The sequence below is a fragment of the Sus scrofa genome, chromosome 3 (assembly GCF_054392235.1).
Source record: "Sus scrofa isolate SSC_HxYL_T2T_F1_AM1 chromosome 3, Sscrofa_HxYL_maternal_Yorkshire_Landrace_v2.0, whole genome shotgun sequence".
In the NCBI taxonomy this organism is placed as follows: Eukaryota; Metazoa; Chordata; class Mammalia; order Artiodactyla; family Suidae; genus Sus; species Sus scrofa.
Window position 1 is genome coordinate 32,876,319 of NC_139385.1, and position 19,632 is coordinate 32,895,950.

Here is a 19,632-nt window from a genome sequence, read left to right on the forward strand (position 1 = left end):
TGCCCAGAGATGGGGGCACAGCTTTCTTTTCAAGAGTCCAGGCTGGGTGGAAAGAAATTCCAGGTGAAGCTGTGAGTCTTTGCCCTCCTTTCCTGGCAAATTTTGTTTTCATGAACTTACTTTCCTCCTTCTCTCCCTCTCTCTTCCCTCCCTTCCTTCTTTTCTTCCTTCCCTCCCTTTCTGCTCGTTTTGTTGAGGGCTTACTCTGCCCCTAATAAGCAAGACCTCATTTATGCTTCATGCCTACACTATAAGATAAATAGTATTATTTTACCAGTGAGGACTCGAGATTAAAAGAGATTGAACGCCCTAATCAGAGAGTAAGTTGCAGAGCCTAGATTTGAACTAAGTCAGGTCTCACAGCCCAGGATCCTCACACTTTCGGTTTTTTAGGTATTATCAAGAGAAGTACATATGTGTCTTATTATCATCCTTGCCCTCACCACCTTGTATGAGTCAGCTATTGCTGCATAACAAGCATCTACAAAAATCTCAATGACACACAATCATAAGCATCTATGTCACTTCAGGATAGGGTTGCTCTTATCCTCATGTGTTTATTCTGGGGCCCAGGTCGAAGGGGAAGCAGCTCTCCAGGGAAAGTTTTTCCTATAGCGATGGTGGAGTCATAGAGGGTCTGCCTGACCACTCAAGCACATTCCGGATCCCTCCTGTGTCATGTCTGCTAATAGCCCATTGACCAAAGCAGGTTACATGGTTGAGCCCAGAGTGAGCCCAGGGTGAGAGTAGGAAATACCCCCTCCCTTTTGTAGGGGGAAATGGCAAGGTTTTAGGGCAAGGGTATAGACACAGAGAAGGGTGAGGAGCTGGGGACCAAAAGGTCCTGCGGTTGTTGTCTCCATCATTATCCTCCTCCTCCTCCATCATCACTTCTGTAGGCCAGACCTCTCTTTACCTTGAACTGTGTTTAAATAACAAATGATGTATTTTCAAAGCTCTTCAAGGGCACCAGTCACTGCTGGAGCAGCGAGGCACTCAACTGAATTAAATTTTCCATCAGGAATTCCCTTTGTGGCGCAGCGGAAACGAATCCAACTAGCAACCATGAGGTGGCAGGTTCGATCCCTGGCCTTGCTCAGTGGGTTAAGGATCTGCCGTTGCCATGAGCTGTGGTGTAGGTCACAGAGGCAGCTTGGATCTGGCGTTGCTGTGGCTGTGGTGTAGGCCGGCCGCAACAACTCCAGTTCGACTCCTAGCCTAGGAACCTCCATATGCCACAGGTGTGGCCCTAAAAAAGACACACACAAAAAAAATTTCCATCAAATAAATGTTTTTAAAGAATCTCATAAATTGGTTTATCGCAATAAAAAAATATCATGGGGACTGTAGTTTATGTTTTTTAAAATTACCATATATTTTACTTTGTGTATCTAAAAATCTGATTTTTCTGAGCTAGGCTTCATAGGCTTCATAGGCTTCTCTAGACAGTTGCAGTTTTGTTCTGCGTGATTCTTTGGTCTTCGTCGTGTTTCTCTTGGCTCCAGACATCAACTTGATTTGTACTCACAGCTCAATACATTTGTAGAGGGTTTTACAGTGGACAAAGCTTCTTTCCCCTTCTAGACTGAAGGTTAGGTTTCTAATAGCCATTCCCTTTGGTAAATGAGGCATTTACCAGAAATTGTAGTCATCTCAGTGTTGGAACCTAAGTGAAGAATGGTCAATTTCACTTTGAGAAAATCTGAAAATATAAGAAGGTCGACTCCTCTTTTTTTAAAGAAATAAAAGCTATTAAAATTGTGGGTGCACGCTCTAAAAGTCTACATTTGTAAACCTCAGAATGCTAAAAAAAAAAATCTTGTTTTGAAACAAATCAGGGATAAGGAAAAAAAACCTATGAACTATAATGAAAATACAGGATTATTTCTTATGGGTTCAACCAGGTACCAAGTGCTCTAGAAAATTTGCTTAAAACCCTGGCAATTTGTTTATATATCACTATAACCTGAAAAAGATATTTATCTGCCTTTTTTTTTCCTTCTTAGGGCCACACCTGTGGCACATGGAAGTTCCCAGGCTAGGGAGTGAATCAGAGCTGCAGCTGCTGGCCTATGCCACAGCCACAGCCACAGCCACAGCCATGCCAGATCTGAGCTGCATCTGTGACCAGCTTGTGGCAACACTGGATCCTTGACCCACTGAGCATGGCCAGGGCTCAAACCTGCATCCTCACGGACACTATGCTGTGTTCTTAACCTGCTGAGCCACAACAAACGTATTTCATAGCATCTTACTTGACTATAAATCTGCAGAATTTAGCACCAAGCCTGGTACAGGTATATGCGCAATAAATATGAACTGAATGAATGAATCAATGGAAGAATGGGAAGTTTTGAAAGTGCCGATCCCAGCTCTGGAGTAGCTCAAACGGTTCCCAGAATCTGAATCCAGGAGTTTTTCCCCTTTCATAGGGAATTCTGCAGAGGGAGGTGGGCCAGGCGTGGAGGAAACAGAAGACAGCAGGTGAACAAGGCCATTCCTGTGGCACTGACGCCTTGGTACCCAGCGATTGTTTTTTCTAACACAATGTGAAAAGTGCTAACAGGATTAGCCTTTTGTGATGAATACTCATATGATAGGAAAACAAAAGCTAATACGCAGTGTGAAATCGCTAACAAAGGAGAAGATCGCCAATAACATTCAATGGACCTCCGTGACGAATGCTTCGTACATCCTTCTGCTCTGGCCAAGGCTGTCCTCGTGGTCCAGGAGTGACCGGGGCGAGATCACAGCATGGGAGTTGCTTATTGATGGGCGGATTTCAGTTGCTCCCTCTGAAATTAGCGCTGGGTGGGTGGGGAAGTGAGAGAAGCTGCACAGAGGACACACACACACACACACACACACACACACACACTCACTCCCTTGGGCTCGTGGTGTGTGGAGGATCGCGGGGAGCTCCCCCTTAGGAAGCTCGAGCAGGGCCCTTCCCACTTCTGGGTCAGGACTTTGACTTCTCCTGCCTTCTCTGCCGTCTATTGTGCTGGGTTGGCCTGACGACAACCTTGTTCTATTAAGAGGCAGACGTGCACATGGAAAAGGAGACACAGGTGAGGACGACTCGCCTGTGCTCCCAGACCTGGAGCTCGGTGCTACCTCTGGGTCTTCTTCTGGCTCCTCCATCTCCCCAGTCCCATCTCCACCCTCGGCCTCTTCCTCCTCCTGGGCTGCTTTTCCTCCTCCAGCCCCCCCTGTTTGCATCTCCTCTTTCTGCATCTCCTTTCCTTCCTAACAGATTACTCCTCCATTCCTTTTCCTTACGGCAGGAGATGGCTTAAATAAATCACCCGCTGTGGCTCAGTGGTCATGAACCTGACTAGGATCCATGAGGACATGGGTTCGACCCCTGGCCTCGCTCAGTGGGTTAAGGATCCAGCATTGCCGTGAGCTGTGGTGAAGGTCGCAGAGGCGGCTCAGATCTGGCATTGCTGTGGCTGTGGTGTAGGCTGGCAGCGGCAGCTCCGATGCGACCCCTAGCCTGGGAACCTCCCCATGCTGCGGGGGCGGCCCTAAAAAATTAAAACATTTAAAACATCAGTCTGTGCTGACACAGGAAGAAAAACGTCCACTGGGAGGGGGACAATTTTGCATGGGCTAAGGTGGTCCCTCTGTGCCATGGACCCCACCTTTCAATATCCATGGTGCCCACCCCCACCGCTGAGACAACCCAAAGCAATTCCACGCATTTCTAAAACTCCTCCTGGGAGGTGGGATCTCCCACGCTGAGGCCACAGCTCTGCTTTAATTAAAAACAAAAAAGCCAAGACTCCTGCGCTGGGAGGGCTCTGACAACCTCTGGGCACGTGTCACCCTCTCACTGAGGCTAAAAGCAAGAAGCATAGTGGCGCTGATCCCGCATCTAGAAAATGGAAAGTGAACTGATTTTTTTTTTCTATCCTCTAACCTGCCAGGTTCAGCCTCTCTCTCCTGTCACACTCCCGTCTGTCCTCAGGGTTGTGGAACAGGATCTTTTCATGGATCCGTGTTATTGCTAATAGGATTTGTCTCAGGCCAAGTGTTCGGCCTCCCCTTATTTCCTGAGACCATGGTGGACAGTCGGCTGTTGTGCCTGAGCCCAGCTAATCATTATTTGATCAGCTGTACTTCAGCTTATTGAATAATTCCCTGCCAGATGGTGGTGGAAAACATAGCCCCCGGGAGAAAGGATGGTGCTGTCACCCACCGGTCAGGACCAGCTTGGATTAAAGCCAGACATTGCCAAGGTGAGACCAACAGTGCGGTTTGTTGCAGACCGTCCCATCTGGACAAAGCAGACGTGCCAGGATGCTGAGACTCTCCAGTGGCAAACAAGCTTTGGTCCATGCGATGGGCCCCTGGAAATCTCTTTGGACATCGGTGTTCTGTCTGCATCAGTGTGGGGAGCCCAGTAGGGCTTGGGATTTCGAAAGGAAAAAAAGTAGCGAATTTAAGGAAAAAAGCTCTCTATTCACTCTGTGATTCCAGCACCATCCTGGAGGCTGAATCCTTCATTCTAAGCCTTTTTCTGGTACTGTGTCATTGTCAAAAACAAGACGACACCGGCCCTAAATGGAGTCACTTATGCGAAGCCCCACATCATCAAACTGGAACTTAACTACAGGGTCAGCCTTTCCCAGAGAGAGGCTCCTAAGGCAGACGAGCAAGAATCACCTGATCAGCACTAGTGTGGGTGGCCCCTGCCGATAGACCCTGCCGCGCCCCCACAGGAAATGACCGTGCTGTCACCAATCCTCATTTCGTGTGTCTAGTGTAACCTCCTCGTTCTGCTCTCTTCTGCCTATAAAGATGTTGAAAATGTACACCTGTGGATTTTTAACGTTATCTTAAAGGTTCATTCAGTTGCTCATTCAAGACAGACCTGTTTCTGATTTTTTAGAGCCTCAAAGGAAGGTACAGTCCTGGCCATGCCTCACTCCTCACGCCCCCTTGTAATATTTCCCCAGGGTTCGTTCCATCTGACTCCTTAAGCATTACCTAACGATGGTTTCAAAGTTAAAATCATAGATGGGGCAAAATGGGTCTGTGCATGTGTGCGTGCCTGTGTGTGTGTGTGTGCCTGTGTGTGTGCTTGCACATGCACACATGAGCACACACATGCATGAGCATGTCTGTGAAATGCTGCCTTGTTTGCTCTAGGATTTGGTAGTACTGGAATTCACATCTTTGACTAATAGCTTAGCATCTTGTGCAAATCCTGTCTCATCTCCGAAAATCTTTTCTTTCTGCTGTGACACAGGCATTAATAGGGTTGTAGAGAAGAGAAAATTTTCTCTCCACCCTTCTAGGTTCTCGGCTGAGACCCCCTTGTGATAAAAGACAAGTCGGAGTTCCCACTGTGGTGCAACAGGATTGGCAGCGACTCTGGAGTGCTGGGACACAGGTTCGATCCGGCATTGCTACAGCTGTGGCTTAGGTCATAGCTACGGCTTGGATCTGATCCGTGGCCTGGAAATGCCATGTGCCTTGGGGTGGCAAAAAAAAAAAAAAAGGAAAAAAGTAGATGAACAGGAGAAAAATAGAGTTTAATATCATGCCTATCTTCTGGATCATGGGACATAACCCAGGGAAATGGAGTAACTCCCTGACATGGCCCAAAGTCATTACCTTAAACACCATCTCAATTTAATGGAAAGAAAGATGCCAGGGGTGAGGTTGGTTATGGCGGGTTAGCAGGCAAATTGCGGAAAACCAGGGTATGGCCAGTATACAGATTTAAGTCAAGCCTTCTCCCTACATAAGCGTTTCTAGTGAGGAATTCCCATCGTGGCACAGTGGAAACAAATCTGACTAGGAACCATGAGGTTGCGGGTTCGATCCCTGGCCTCGCTCGGTGGGTTGGGGACCCGGCCTTGCCGGGAGCTGTGGTGTAGGTCGCAGACACAGGTCCGATCCTGCATTGCTGTGGCTGTGGTGTAGGTTGCAGACACGGCTTGGATCCCGCGTTGCTGTGGCTCTGGTGTAGGCTGGTGGCTACGGCTCTGATTCAACCCCTAGCCTGGGAACCTCCATATGCCGCGGGAGCGGCCCAAGAAATGGCAAAAAGACAAAAAAACAAAACAAAACAAAAAAACAGCCTAAAGTAACCTTTTATACTCAAGAGGCATGGTTTGGGGTGGTACATCCAGCTTCCTTTCAGTGTCCACCCCTGTTGGCGTTGTGGCGAGGCTTAAGGAGATGCAAGTGTAGACTCCAAAGAGTCGCCACTCAACTCTTTTTTTTTTTAATTTTAAATTTAATTTAACTTATTTTTTTGCTTTTTAGGGCCACACTTGAGGCATATGGAAGTTCCCAGGCTAGGGGTCGAATTGGAGCCTCAGCCGCCAGCCTACGCCACAGCCACAGCCACAGCCATGTGGGGCCTGAGCCACGTCTGCAACCGACACCACAGTTCACGGCAACGCCGGATCCCCAACCCATCGAGCAAGGCCAGGGACCAAACCAGCAACCCTATGGCTCCCAGTCGGACTCGTTAACCGCTGCACCACCAGGGGAACGCCTCACCCCTTTGTTTAAAACTGCCATCAGGGGGAGAGAGGACAAGATGGCGGAGGAGTAGGGAGACACGCTCGCCCTCTCCCACAAACACAACAAAAAAAGCACATCTACAGAATAAATGACTCGCACAGAACAGCAACCAATCGCTGGCAGAGGAACCTAAACTCCAATAACGGCAAGAAGTTCGTGACATTACTGGGCAGAACGGGAGAAAAGAGGAGAGTGAGAGAAGGTGAATCCGAGCAGGACGGGCACTCCCGAAAGGGAACTGCGGAGGAGAAAGGGATCCCACACCCTGGAAAGTCACCTACCAGGGGAAGGATCAAACAAACCAGAGGAATCTCCAGATGTAGAGAAGAGTGTAGCAGTAAGTTGGAGTACGGAAAAGCCGATCAAGAACCCAACGGACTATCTGAACTTTGGGCACAGTCACCAAAAATTGAGATGCCTGGGTGGGGGCTGGGCACCAAGACCTCACCTCTGAAGGTTAGTCCCCAAGAAAGAGCCAGGGAACGCCTGGGTGGGGGCTGGGCACCAAGACCTCTGCTCCAGAGGTTAGTCCCCGGGAAAGGGCTGGGGGACGCCTGGGTGGGGGCTGGGCACAGAGACCTCGCCTCCGAAGGTTAGTCCCTGAGAAAGGGCCGGGGGACGCCTGGGTGGGGGCTGGGCACCGAGACCTCGCCTCCGAAGGTTAGTCCCCGAGAAAGGGCCAGGCAACGCCTGGGTGGGGGCTGAGCACCGAGACCTCAGCCCAGGAGGTTAGTCCCCGGGCTGGGGGGCGGGGCGGAGTGGAAACTGCTTGGGAGGTCTAGAAACCATTTGACAGGGCAGAGACTGCCTGGGAGACTAGAAAACAAAGCTGTCGCAGAGGAAGGGAAGAATACTCTAGGGGCGGGGAAGTGGAAAGCCACCTCAGAGGGAACCTGGGAGAAGAGCCTGGTCTGCGCCAGTGCTGGGGAGGGGAGAGAAGAAGGGGTGGGTCCCCATAGAATACCCCCCACGCCACAGCAAGCTTACAGGCCCGCTAGCTAGCAGAAAACTATGCTTCCCAGTGCATTCCCTCCCCCCACCCCCGCCACCCCCTATGCTCTCTCTGAACCTGGGGCTGCCTGCCATCCAGGAGGGCTGGCCTCAACAATTGCCTGAAGCCTACCACCACAGGGGCTGTCCCTGCACAGGCCTGCTTGCCCTTTGGAGGGGCTACACTTCCTCAGAGCAGCACCAAACACCACCAGCCCCCAAGAAAAGGCCTGCAGCCCAGAAAAGAACAAGCCTAGCCAGGCCGTGAATAGATCTGCCTAATTCTCGGACGGTTTTTCTGAGTTGGGCTGCCCCGGGGAGGAGCCTCTTGGGTCTCCAACGGCCCTGCTACCCTCCCAAGCCCCCAGGGAGTGCTGAGACCTAGTGGACCAGCTGCATAGGACTCCCAGCTCCAGGCAGGACCCCCTGCAGCCCAGAAAAGCTGCAACAAGCCTGACTGAGTCGGGAAAAGATCTCAGAGGGTCTTTCTGAGTCGGGCTGCCCTGGGGAGGAGCCTCTTGGGTCTCCAACGTCCCTGCTACCCACCCAAGCCCCCAGGGGGTGCCCCACTCCCGCGGAATAGCTGCTCAGCACCACCAGCCCCCTGGAAGAGCCCCTGCAGCCCAGAAAAGCTGCAACAAGCTCAGCCAGATTGTGAAAAGATCCGCCTACATTCTCAGGCTGTCCTTCTGAGTTGGGCTGCCCTAGGGAAGAGCCTCTTAGGTTCTCAGTGACCCAGATAGCTGCTCCAGCTCCCAGGGGGTGCTGCACTCCTGAGGAGCAGCTGCCCAACACCGCCAAACCCCTGCAAGAACCCCACAGCCTAAAAACACCAGAGCAAGCTCTACATGACCAAGTGAAATCTGCTACCATCGTGGTGTGGACCTCCCAGTCCTGTCTGCCCTCAGGAAGCCCTCCTTTGCTTCAAAGAAACACTGTTAGCCCCATCAACACTCCAGAAAAGCCACACTGCCTCAAAAAAGATTGACCAACAACGCCAGCCCTCAGGAAATAATCCACGGCAGTGACAAGGCAAACACTGCCCGATAACGGAGAGTACAACCCTCAGGAGACAGAAAACAACTAGCAAGATGAAGAAGCTGAGAAACCACCCCCAGTCTAACCAACAGGAGAACTCACCTAAAACAGTCAACAATGAAACAGATCTCTGCAGTCAGACAGACCTGGAGTTCAAAAGAGAAATAGTGAAAATACTGAAAGAATTAAGAGAAGATATGAACAGTAATGCAGATACCCTCAGAAAGGAACTAGAAAAGATAAGGAGGAGCCAAGAAAAACTAGAACATTCATTTGCAGAGATGCAAACTGAACTAGGGGCAGTAAAAACCAGAATGAATAATGCAGAAGAATGAATCAGTGATATGGAAGATAGAATAATGGAAATCACTCAATCCAGTCAACAGACAGAAAACCGAACCAAAAAACTGGAAAGCAATATAAGAGACCTATGGGATAATATAAAGCGGGCCAATCTACGCATAATAGGAATTCCAGAAGGAGTAGAAAAAGATAAGGGGATGGAAAATATATTTGAAGAAATTATCGCTGGAAACTTCCCAATCTAAAGGATACTGGGTTCAAGATACAAGAAGCACAGAGGGCCCCAAACAAACTGAACCCAAACAGACCCACACCAAGACACATCATAATAAAAATGGCAAAAGTTAGTGATAAAGAGAGGATCCTAAAGGCAGCAAGAGAAAAACAGAATGTTACCTACAAGGGAACCCCCATAAGAATATCAGCTGATTTCTCTACAGAAACACTACAGGCCAGGAGGGAATGGCAAGAGATATTTAAAGTGCTCAAAGGAAAAAATATGCAACCTAGAATACTCTATCCAGCAAGAATATCATTTAAAATAGAAGGGGAAATAAAAATTTTTCCCAACAAACAAAAACTTAAAGAATACAGCAACACAAAACCCAGGTTAAAGGAAATATTGAAAGGGCTTCTCTAAACCAAAAAGAAAGGAAGGAAAGGGAAGAAAAAAGAAAAGAAAAAAAAAGAAGAAGAAGAAGAAGAGGAAGAACTAGGACTGAGGAAACCGCAATCAGAGAGCAGTCACTCAAATAAGCCAGCATACAGATTTAATCATGAACATGCTTCAAAAAAAATAAAATTAAAAAGAAAAAAATAAAAAAGAGTCATCAAAAACATAAAATGTGGGCAAGGGATGTTAGGAAGTAAATAACCCTTTTTGTTTGTATGTATGTCTCTCTTCTTAATTTTAATATAGTAATGAAGTGTTTGAACTTACAGGACCATCAGGCTAAAACACACAATTATGGGAAGGGGTTAGCATATTTAAAAAACAGGGCAACCACAAGCCAAAACCAAATATTGCATTTGCAAAAAATGAAAAAAAAATACACTCAAGCAGATAACAACAGGAGAACATCCAACCAAAAAAAAAAAAAAAAAAAAAAAAGAAAGGAAGAATGGAGAACCATAGAATCAACTGGAACACGAGGTTCAAATGGCAATAAATAATCATCTATCAATTATCACCTTAAATGTCAATGGACTGAATGCCCCAATCAAAAGACACAGAGTGGCTGAGTGGATAAAAAGGCAAAAACCTTCAATATGCTGCCTACAAGAAACTCACCTTAGGACAAAAGATACATATAGATTGAAAGTGAAAGGGTGGGGAAAAATATTTCATGCCAACAGACAAGACAGAAAAGCAGGAGTCGCAACGCTCATATCAGACAAAATAGACTTTAAAACAAAAGACATAAAGAAAGACAAAGAAGGACACTATTTAATGATTAAGGGATCCATCCAAGGAGAGGATGTTACTATCATCAACATATATGCCCCAAATATAGGAGCACCCAGATACATACAACAAATATTAACAGACATAAAGGGAGATATTGATGAGAATACAATCATAGTAGGAGACCTTAATACCCCCCTCACATCAATGGACAGATCCTCTAGACAGAAAACCAATAAAGCAACAGAGATCCTAAAGGAAACAATAGAAAAGTTAGACTTCATTGATATCTTCAGGACACTACATCCAAAAAAATCAGAATACACATTCTTCTCAAATGCTCATGGAACAGTCTCAAGAATAGACCACATATTGGGACACAAAGCGAATCTCAATAAATTTAGGAGCATAGAAATTATCTCAAGTATCTTCTCTGACCACAATGCCATGAAATTAGAAATCAACCATGGGAAAAGGAAAGAGAAGAAAACCTACTACATGGAGACTAAACAACATGCTACTAAAAAACCAATGGGTCAATGAGGAAATCAAGAAGGAAATTAAAAACTACCTTGAAACAAATGATAATGAAGACACAACCTCTCAAAATCTATGGGGTGCTGCGAAGGCAGTGCTCAGAGGGAAATTTATAGCAATACAGGCCTTTCTCAAAAAAGAAAGATCCCAAATTGACAACTTAACCCTCCACCTAAATGAATTAGAAAAAGAAGAACAAAAAAGTCCTAAAGTCAGCAGAAGGAAGGAAATTATAAAGATCAAAGAAGAAATCAATAAAATAGAGACTCAAAAAACAATAGAGAAAATTAATCAAACCAAGAGCTGGTTCTTTGAAAAGGTGAACAAAATTGATAAACCCCTGGCCAGACTCACTAAAAAGAGGAGAGAAAGAACCCAAATAACCAAAATTATAAATGAAAAAGGAGAAATCACAACGGATACAGCAGAAATACAAAAAACCATGAGAGAATACTATGAACAACTATACGGCAACAAGTTTGACAATCTGGAAGAAATGGACAATTTTCTAGAATCTTACATCCTGCCAAAACTGAATCAAGTAGAAACAGACCAACTGAACAGACCGATCACTAGAAATGAAATTGAAGAGGTCATAAAATCACTCCCTACAAATAAAAGTCCAGGACCAGATGGCTTCACAGGTGAATTCTATCAAACATATAAAGAGGAATTGGTGCCCATCCTCCTTAAACTCTTTCAAAAGGTTGAAGAAGAAGGAATACTCCCAAAGACATTCTATGAGGCCACCATCACCCTCATTCCAAAACCAGACAGAGATACCACCAAAAAAGAAAACTATCGCCCAATATCATTGATGAATATAGATGCAAAAATTCTCAACAAAATCTTAGCCAACTGAATCCAACAACATACCAAAAAAATTATACACCATGACCAGGTTGGGTTCATCCCAGGTTCACAAGGATGGTTCAACATACGCAAATCAATCAGCATCATACACCACATTAACAAAAAAAAGGTCAAAAATCATATGATCATCTCAATAGACGCAGAAAAAGCATTTGACAGAGTTCAACATCCATTCATGATCAAGACCCTTGCCAAAGTGGGTATAGAGGGAACATTCCTGAATATAATCAAAGCCATTTATGATAAACCCACAGCAAATATAATACTCAATGGGGAAAAACTGAAAGCCTTCTCACTCAAATCTGGAACAAGACAGGGATGCCCACTCTCACCACTGCTCTTCAACATAGTTTTGGAAGTCTTAGCCACAGCAGTTAGACAAACAAAAGAAATAAAAGGCATCCATATAGGAAGAGAAGAGATCAAACTGTCACTGTATGCAGATGACATGATACTATACATAGAAAACCCGAAGGACTCAACCCCAAAACTCCTTGAACTGATTAATAAATTCAGCAAAGTAGCAGGATATAAGATTAACATTCAGAAGTCAGTTGCATTTCTGTATACCAGCAATGAAACATTAGAAAAGGAATACAAAAATATGATACCTGTTAAAATTGTACCTCACAAAATCAAATACCTCGGAATACACCTGACCAAGGAGGTAAAGGATCTATATGCCGAGAACTATAAAACTTTAATCAAAGAAATCAAAGAAGATGTAAAGAAATGGAAGGATATTCCATGTTCCTGGATTGGGAAAATCAATATTGTAAAAATGGCCATACTACCCAAAGCAATCTACAGATTCAATGCATTCCCTATCAAATTACCCATGACATTTTTCACTAGAACATTTTTCACTAGAACAAACAATGCAAACATTTATATGGAACCACAAAAGACCCAGAATCGCCAAAGCAATCCTGAGAAACAAAAACCAAGCAGGAGGCATAACTCTCCCAGACTTCAAGAAATACTACAAAGCCACAGTCATCAAAACAGTGTGGTATTGGTACCAAAACAGACAGACCAATGGAACAGAATAGAGAATCTGGAAATAAACCCTGACACCTATGGTCACTTAATCTTTGACAAGGGAGGCAAGAACATAAAATGGGAAAAAGAAAGTCTATTCAGCAAGCATTGCTGGGAAACCTGGACAGCAACATGCAAAGCAATGAAACTAGAACACACCCTCACACCATGCACAAAAATAAACTCCAAATGGCTGAAAGTCTTAAATATACGACAGGACACCATCAAACTCCTAGAAGAAAACATAGGCAAAACACTCTCTGACATCAACATTATGAATATTTTCTCAGGTCAGTCTCCCAAAGCAATAGAAATTAGAGCAAAAATAAACCCATGGGACCTCATCAAACTGAAAAGCTTTTGCACAGCAAAGGAAACCCAAAAGAAAACAAAAAGACAACTTACAGAATGGGAGAAAATAGTTTCAAATTATGCAAATGACAAGGGCTTAATCTCTAGAATATATAAACAACTTATACAACCCAACAGCAAAAAAGCCAATCAATCAATGGAAAAATGGGCAAAAGACCTGAATAGACATTTCTCCAAAGAAGATATACAGATGGCCAACAAACACATGAAAAAATGCTCAACATCACTGATTATAAGAGAAATGCAAATCAAAACTACCATGAGATACCACCTCACACCAGTCAGAATGGCCATCATTAATAAATCCACAAATAACAAGTGCTGGAGGGGCTGTGGAGAAAAGGGAACCCTCCTGCACTGTTGGTGGGAATGTAAACTGGTACAGCCACTATGGAGAACAGTTTGGAGATACCTTAGAAATCTATACATAGACCTTCCATATGACCCTGCAATCCCACTCTTGGGCATCTATCCGGACAAAACTCTACTTAAAAGAGACACATGCACCCGCACGTTCATTGCAGCAGTATTCACAATAGCCAGGACATGGAAACAACCCAAATGTCCATCGACAGATGATTGGATTCGGAAGAGGTGGTATATATACACAATGGAATACTACTCAGCCATAAAAAAGAATGACCTAATGCCATTTGCAGCAACATGGATGGAACTAGAGAATCTCATCCTGAGTGAAATGAGCCAGAAAGACAAAGACAAATACCATATGATATCACTTATAACTGGAATCTAATATCCAGCACAAATGAACATCTCCTCAGAAAAGAAAATCATGGACTTGGAGAAGAGACTGTGGCTGCCTGATGGGAGGGGGAGGGAGTGGGAGGGATCGGGAGCTTGGGCTTATCAGACACAACTTGGAATAGATTTACAAGGAGATCCTGCTGAATAGCATTGAGAACTTTGTCTAGATACTCATGTTGCAACAGAACAAAGGGTGGGGGAAAAACTGTAATTGTAATGTATACATGTAAGGATAACCTGACCCCCTTGCTGTACAGTGGGGAAAAAAAAAAAAAAAAAAAGCTTTAAATAGGTTAACAGTAATAAAAGTAAAACTAATTGAAAAAAAAAAAAAAAAAAACTGCGATCAGGCCCGCATTCCACTCAGATCTCAATTTAGGATCTCTCGCCAGGTTTTTGCAATTCCTCGTGATCAGACCCCTACCCATCTCTGCAGGCTCATCTTGCACCCTCCCTTCTGCTCCTCGTGGTGTGGCTATTCTGACCTCTCTGTTTCTCCAATAAGACAAATGCATTCCTCCCTTCAGGCTGTATTTCTGGTTCTTTCAGCCCAGGGTGCTCTTCCCAGGATGACTTATAACTGTGATTATACAGGGTAAACTCCCAGAGGCGGAGGCTGCTGTCTCTGTGCTTCACTGTTGCACCCTCTTCCCCTTGAAAACTAAACTATGTATTTAGCACATAGTAGGTGCTCTTTAAGCATGTGTGGAATAAAATATATTGAGTGTTAGGCACTTTATCTATTTGTCTTTTGTTATTTATTTATTTATTAACTTTTGTTAAAAAGTTAGGGCCTCACCCACAGCATATGGAGGTTCCCAGGTTAGGGGTCGAATCAGAGCTATAGCTGCTGGCTTACACCACAGCCACAGCAACGCCAGAACTGAGTCGGGTCTGCAACCTACACCACAGCTCATGGTAATGCCAGATCCTTAACCCACCGAGTGAGGCCAGGGATCGAACCTGTGTCCTGTGGATGCTGGTCGGGTTCATTAACCAGTGAGCCATGCACGACAGGAACTCCGAATGCTAGGCACTTTAACTGCCATGGATTGGGTTCTTGTGCCTTAGATAACCTGGCTATACTACTCCCTTGTCATTTTGAACAATGAGCCATAAAACCTACCTTTCCCTGCTGACCGGGAATCATGTTCTTGTCCAAATCAGATTCCCCGATCAAAGCTGGCTTGGGGGATACAAGGCACCCCAGAGATGGCTTAGTTACTCTTGGGGGTCCCCTCGTTGGAGTGAGTGGGGTTTGATTAGCCCAGATCAGGAAAGCGTTTAAGGAATGAGAAATATTTCTTCAAGTTGCTTAGAAAACTATCCTAGTTTTGCCACATCACTTTCCCTGATGATTCACAGGAGATGCCAGAAAAGGCAACGCTAGGACTAACACAACAGGATCGCTGAATTCCTTCACGTGGATGCCGATCGTGTTCAATCCGGTCTTGTGGGGTGGGGATCGGATGGCATGTTAATTAATTTTTAAGTCCTTTGGAAGTGGCGCGGAAGAAAGACTGCTCCCCCATCCTCTGCGTCCTCCACAGCCCATCCCCCGTGAGACGGGATTTCTTGGGGCCCAAACAGAAATCCCCTTATCACAGGCAGCACAGATTTGCCGGCTGGTCTTGGACATGCCCTCTTTGCATTTCTCTAAAGGAAGGGCCTGGTATTATGTCAGGGCGTAGGGGTCCTCGGGGCTTCTCAGGGGCCTCCCTTTGTACTGTCTCTTAGCAACCGATGGGCGTTGGTGAGCAGAAACAAAGACTCAGTTCATCACGCTCCCAGCACATTCCTTTGCGTCTGGCCTGCGGCAGCAGAAGGAGCTTGGGGGATGCGCCCCTTTCCTTCTCAGCCAAAGCTCAGCCGTCCTGGTTCAATTGTGGATCCACCTGGGAAGGAAAAAGTCGTGAGAGATGGGGTGAGGGACCAGCTGGGTTCTGTTGGTAGAACTTCAACAGAAGCCGGAGGAAATTCTTCAAAAGAGTTGGCCTGCCTTCTTTCATTCCCAAAGGAGGTAATACTGCTGGGATAGGGTTAAGAAGTCCACTGAGTACCTTTGAAAGATCTATTTGGCTTTATGGAACTATTCAGGAATCAAAGAGCATCCCATCCAGCACGGAGAAAGGAGCTCCGACGACGGAGCTGTGCAAAATAGAAGGCTTTTATGGGCAAAAGGGGAAAGGGATAAGGAAACTCTTTCTTTGGGGAAGGGAAAGGGTTTATGTGGCAGGTTATCCTGTGAGCACTCTCCAGAAAATTCCACACTGATGGATTAAGGCTACACCCCTGGGGAAGGTTGAAACAGTAATTAGGTGAGGTGTGGAACCCTGGATTGGTGATGTGAGCTTAGCACAAGTGACTCCATTTTGGGGCTGTTGTTTCTTTTGGACAGTAGCCAAAAGTGTCCTTTAGGGTTAGAGGAATTCAGGCTCTGTCACTTATTAGTTGTCCTTGGACAGAGCACATTTCTGGACTTCAGTTTCTTCATGGGTCACACAAACACAAAAATTGTACCTTCGCATTGGTTTGCTGAAAGCATTCATTTACATCATACAGGGAGTTCCCGTCATGGCTCAGTGGTTAATGAATCTGACTAGGAACTATAAGGTTGCAGGTTCGATCCTTGGCTTCTCTCAGTGGGTGAAGGACCCGGCGTTGCCGTGTGTTGTGGTGTAGGTTACAGACGAGGCTAGGATCTGGCATTGCTATGGCTCTGGCGTAGGCCGGTGGCTACAGCTCCAATTCGACCCCTAGTCCAGGAACCTCCATGTGCCGCAGGAGTGGCCCTAGAAAAGGCAAAAAGACCAAAAAAAAAAAAAAATTACATCATACATTTAATAAATATTTACCTGGGGTTAGGGTTTCTTATTTGTCAGGTCCTATGCTAGGCACTGAAGATACCAAAGTAAATAAATAGAGCAAAATCCCTGCCCTCATGGAGATTACATTCCAGTAGGAAGAGAGAGACAACAAAAAAATATAAAAATCACACACACGCATACAAATATATGTATTTTATTTATGTATTTATATACATATATAATTCTACAGAGGGATATAGAGAAGCTGACTGTATTTGTGAGAGCGTCATGGAAAATATCAGTGGGAATGTGACCCCTGGGCAAGAAATACAATCCAAGGAAAGGTGCACAGAGGTTGCGATAATGCACGTTAACTATTTTTAATTCATTAACCCATGCTTTTTTTTTTTTTTTGTCTTTTTGTCTTTTTTGTTGTTGTTGTTGTTGTTGCTATTTCTTGGGCCGCTCCCGCGGCATATGGAGGTTCCCAGGCTAGGGGTTGAATCGGAGCTGTAGCCACTGGCCTACGCCAGAGCCACAGCAACGCGGGATCCGAGCCGCGTCTGCAACCTACACCACAGCTCACGGCAACGCCGGATCGTTAACCCACTGAGCAAGGGCAGGGACCGAACCCGCAACCTCATGGTTCCTAGTCGGATTCGTTAACCACTGCGCCACGACGGGAACTCCAACCCATGCATTTTGTTAGCCACTCATCCATTCATCTACTCATGGGTTCAGTAATTCAATGACAAATTCTCAACCACCCATCCATCCATTCATTCTTCAGAGAACCTCAGATGCAGATGCACTGTGGATTTAATGCAGATCTTGTTATCTGAGCTGAGGTTCCTTCAGGAGGGACTTGGGGAAGGGAAGGAAAGGCTTGGGATGGGTCTTGATCAGAACATGGTATTTTGGAGTTTTTCGTAAAACAGAAGCTAGAAAGATTTGAGTGGTTTCTATCCTTCCTCCCTCCCTCTCTCCTTTTTTCCTGCCACACCTGCAGTAGCACATGGAGGCTCCCAGGCTAGGGGTCAAATCAGAGCTGCAGCTGCAGCCTTCCCCTCAGCCACAGCAACGCAGGATCTGAGCCACGTCTGTGACCTATGCCAGAGCTTATGGCAGTGCCTGGCATCGAACTCACATCCTCACAGAGGCAAGGTTCGGTCTTTAATTTCCTGAGCCACAGTGGGAACTCCCATGAGTCGTTTCTTTTTCTTTTCTTTTTTTTTTTTTTTTGTCTTTTGTCTTTTGTCTTTTTAGGGCCGAACCCATTGTATATGGAGGTTCCCAGGCTAAGGGTCAAAATTGGAGCTGTAGCTGCCGGCCTATGCCACAGCTACAGCAACGGGGGATTGGAGCCTCATCTGCGACTCACACTGCAGCTCATGGCAACGCTGGATCCTTAACCCACTGAGCGAGGCCAGGGATCGAACCTGCATCCTCATGGATACTAGTTGGGTTCGTTAACCACTGAGCCACGGCGGGAACTCTGAGTGGCTTCCTTTTAAGTTAACATCTATTGAGAATATGTTTATATATTTTAATTGTAGGTTCAGCTCCAGACCACTGCAATAAAGCAAATATTGCAAAAAAGGAAGCCACGAAATTTGAGGTTTCCCAGTGTATATAAAAAGTGAAAAAAAAGACAAAAAGACAAAAAAAAAAAGTTACATTGATACCATACTGTAGTCTGTTAAGTGTGCAATGGCATTATGTGTTATTTAGCGCAAAGAAGTTAATTTGTAGATGCTGCTTACTTTCTAGATGAGAGAACGGAGGCTTAGAGATAACTTAGCATAAAATTCGTGGATTTAGCCAGTTTATGGTAAGGATTCCTTCACTGCCTCTGGGTCCACAAGCAAGTCAGCCAATCCCCTCTGCCTTCATGTTCTCATTCATCAGATGGGAGATTCCATTTCTGCTCAAATCTCAAGGTTGAAGGAGAGAAAGTCCGGGTGTGGACAGGCATCAGGCGTTACCCGCCAGACGGCGTGTTAAGATTGATTCATTGTGCTCCAGCTCCACACAAGCCTGAAAGGGCTTGTTATTACATGACCTTTCATTTCTCAAGCCTCTGATGATGGTAAGACAGCGGTCTGCATGCAAGGTGACCTTGGACTGCTACCTGCTTTCCAGTGCCCACTGGGAGGGCCCTTTCCATCTTAGCTAAGAAGCCAGAAGAGGTATTTCACTCTGGTTTCCAGTAATTTGTTCTGCTCTGTGAACTTCGGGGTCTGCCTGTCCGATTTCATGAAAATTGGATTACTGAGTGTCAATTGGTGCTGATGTGGCTGGTTTAAAAGGTTATGGTGTCAAATGGAAGAGGAGCATCCTGGTTGGTGATGGTTGGACGCAAGACTGCTGGGAATCAGGGTCCTGCATGGATGCCAATATCACGGGTTACCCTGGCAGCCTCTTCCAAGCTATTCTTCTGGAAGATGGTATCCCCCCCAGAGACCTTTGAAAGGAGCAAGGGCACGTCTTTCTTTAGAATAAGGAGAGGATTTGCTTCAGAGACTTGTAGGCTTGAGGATTTGGTCAAGACATTCAAATCAATCGTTCATTCATTCATTCATTCATCAAATCTTGTCCAAATACCTGCTATGTGTCAGCCTCTGTTTTTGGCTCTGAAGAACCAGTGGTGGATAAAACAGAGTTTCTGTCCTCATGAAGCTTAATGTCCTATCTGAGCTAAGGTAGGTAAACAATAATCATATATAAAATGAATATATGATTTAATATCAAGCAACATTTCCATCCAATGCTTTTACATTCTCCATTAAGTATGAGCAAATGTTGTCTTTAAGAAACAACAGCTTTACTGTGATATAACTTACATACTATAGAATTCAGTCATTGAAAGTGTACAATTCAGTGGTTTTTAGTATAGTCACACTTATGTCCAATTATCATCACAGTCAATTTTAGAATATTTTCTTCCCTTCAGAA

The 19,632-nt window shown here is 45.3% G+C and overlaps 1 long non-coding RNA gene across 1 annotated transcript; it reads right to left on the reverse strand.

Annotated features, from left to right (window-relative positions):
• Positions 1–1,350: 1,350 nt before the first annotated feature.
• On the reverse strand, positions 1,351–15,601 carry LOC146404514 (uncharacterized). Its single transcript, XR_014840707.1, has 2 exons — positions 14,997–15,601; positions 1,351–1,666 (listed from the first exon to the last, which is right to left on the reverse strand). It is a non-coding gene; the product is annotated as an uncharacterized LOC146404514 (long non-coding RNA).
• Positions 15,602–19,632: the final 4,031 nt, after the last annotated feature.